The sequence below is a fragment of the Thalassophryne amazonica genome, chromosome 22, assembly GCF_902500255.1.
Source record: "Thalassophryne amazonica chromosome 22, fThaAma1.1, whole genome shotgun sequence".
Classification (NCBI taxonomy): Eukaryota; Metazoa; Chordata; class Actinopteri; order Batrachoidiformes; family Batrachoididae; genus Thalassophryne; species Thalassophryne amazonica.
This window is the reverse complement of record NC_047124.1, coordinates 36,459,761-36,462,625: the sequence shown is the minus strand read 5'-3', so window position 1 is coordinate 36,462,625 and position 2,865 is coordinate 36,459,761.

Below are 2,865 nucleotides of genomic sequence, written 5' to 3'. Positions count from 1 at the left end.
AAGGAAAGTTTTAAGCCTAATCTTAAAAGTAGAGAGGGTATCTGTCTCCCTGATCTGAATTGGGAGCTGGTTCCACAGGAGAGGAGCCTGAAAGCTGAAGGCTCTGCCTCCCATTCTACTCTTACAAACCCTAGGAACTACAAGTAAGCCCGCAGTCTGAGAGCGAAGCGGTCTAATGGGGTAATATGGTACTACGAGGTCCCTAAGATAAGATGGGACCTGATTATTCAAAACCTTATAAGTAAGAAGAAGAATTTTTAATTCTATTCTAGAATTAACAGGAAGCCAATGAAGAGAGGCCAACACGGGTGAGATATGCTCTCTCCTGCTAGTCCCCGTCAGTACTCTAGCTGCAGCATTCTGAACCAACTGAAGGCTTTTTAGGGAACTTTTAGGACAACCTGATAATAATGAATTACAATAGTCCAGCCTAGAGGAAATAAATGCATGAATTAGTTTTTCAGCATCACTCTGAGACAAGACCTTTCTGATTTTAGAGATATTGCGTAAATGCAAAAAAGCAGTCCTACATATTTGTTTAATATGCGCTTTGAATGACATATCCTGATCAAAAATGACTCCAAGATTTCTCACAGTATTACTAGAGGTCAGGGTAATGCCATCCAGAGTAAGGATCTGGTTAGACACCATGTTTCTAAGATTTGTGGGGCCAAGTACAATAACTTCAGTTTTATCTGAGTTTAAAAGCAGGAAATTAGAGGTCATCCATGTCCTTATGTCTGTAAGACAATCCTGCAGTTTAGCTAATTGGTGTGTGTCCTCTGGCTTCATGGATAGATAAAGCTGGGTATCATCTGCGTAACAATGAAAATTTAAGCAATACCGTCTAATAATACTGCCTAAGGGAAGCATGTATAAAGTGAATAAAATTGGTCCTAGCACAGAACCTTGTGGAACTCCATAATTAACTTTAGTCTGTGAAGAAGATTCCCCATTTACATGAACAAATTGTAATCTATTAGACAAATATGATTCAAACCAACGCAGCGCAGTGCCTTTAATACCTATGACATGCTCTAATCTCTGTAATAAAATTTTATGGTCAACAGTATCAAAAGCAGCACTGAGGTCCAACAGAACAAGCACAGAGATGAGTCCACTGTCCGAAGCCATAAGAAGATCATTTGTAACCTTCACTAATGCTGTTTCTGTACTATGATGAATTCTAAAACCTGACTGAAACTCTTCAAATAGACCATTCCTCTGCAGGTGATCAGTTAGCTGTTTAACAACTACCCTCTCAAGAATCTTTGAGAGAAAAGGAAGGTTGGAGATTGGCCTATAATTAGCTAAGATAGCTCGGTCAAGTGATGGCTTTTTAAGTAATGGTTTAATTACTGCCACCTTAAAGGCCTGTGGTACATAACCAACTAACAAAGATAGATTGATCATATTTAAGATTGAAGCATTAAATAATGATAGGACTTCCTTGAGCAGCCTGGTAGGAATGGGGTCTAATAAACATGTTGATGGTTTGGATGAAGTAACTAATGAAAATAACTCAGACAGAACAATCGGAGAGAAAGAGTCTAACCAAATACCGGCATCACTGAAAGCAGCCAAAGAGAACGATATGTCTTTGGGATGGTTATGAGTAATTTTTTCTCTAATAGTTAAAATTTTATTAGCAAAGAAAGTCATGAAGTCATCACTAGTTAAAGTTAAAGGAATTCTCAGCTCAATAGAGCTCTGACTCTTTGTCAGCCTGGCTACAGTGCTGAAAAGAAACCTGGGGTTATTGTTATTTTCTTCAATTAGTGATGAGTAGAAAGATGTCCTAGCTTTACGGAGGGCTTTTTTATAGAGCAACAAACTCTTTTTCCAGGCTAAGTGAAGATCTTCTAAATTAGTGAGACGCCATTTCCTCTCCAACTTACGGGTTATCTGCTTTAAGCTACGAGTTTGTGAGTTATACCACGGAGTCAGACACTTCTGATTTAAAGCTCTCTTTTTCAGAGGAGCTACAGCATCCAAAGTTGTCTTCAAAGAGGATGTAAAACTATTGACGAGATACTCTATCTCACTTACAGAGTTTAGGTAGCTACTCTGCTCTGTGTTGGTATATGGCATTAGAGAACATAAAGAAGGAATCATATCCTTAAACCTAGTTACAGCGCTTTCTGAAAGACTTCTAGTGTAATGAAACTTATTCCCCACTGCTGGGTAGTCCATCAGGGTAAATGTAAATGTTATTAAAAAATGATCAGACAGAAGGGAGTTTTCAGGGAATACTGTTAAGTCTTCTATTTCCATACCATAAGTCAGAACAAGATCTAAGATATGATTAAAGTAGTGGGTGGACTCATTTACTTTTTGAGCAAAGCCGATAGAGTCTAATAATAGATTAAATGCAGTGTTGAGGCTGTCATTCTCAGCATCTGTGTGGATGTTAAAATCGCCCACTATAATTATCTTATCTGAGCTAAGCACTAAGTCAGACAAAAGGTCTGAAAATTCACAGAGAAACTCACAGTAACGACCAGGTGGACGATAGATAATAACAAATAAAACTGGTTTTTGGGACTTCCAATTTGGATGGACAAGACTAAGAGTCAAGCTTTCAAATGAATTAAAGCTCTGTCTGGGTTTTTGATGAATTAATAAGCTGGAATGGAAGATTGCTGCTAATCCTCCCCCTCGGCCCGTGCTACGAGCATTCTGACAGTTAGTGTGACTCGGGGGTGTTGACTCATTTAAACTAACATATTCATCCTGCTGTAACCAGGTTTCTGTAAGGCAGAATAAATCAATATGTTGATCAATTATTATATCATTTACCAACAGGGACTTAGAAGAGAGAGACCTAATGTTTAATAGACCACATTTAACTGTTTTAGTCTGTGG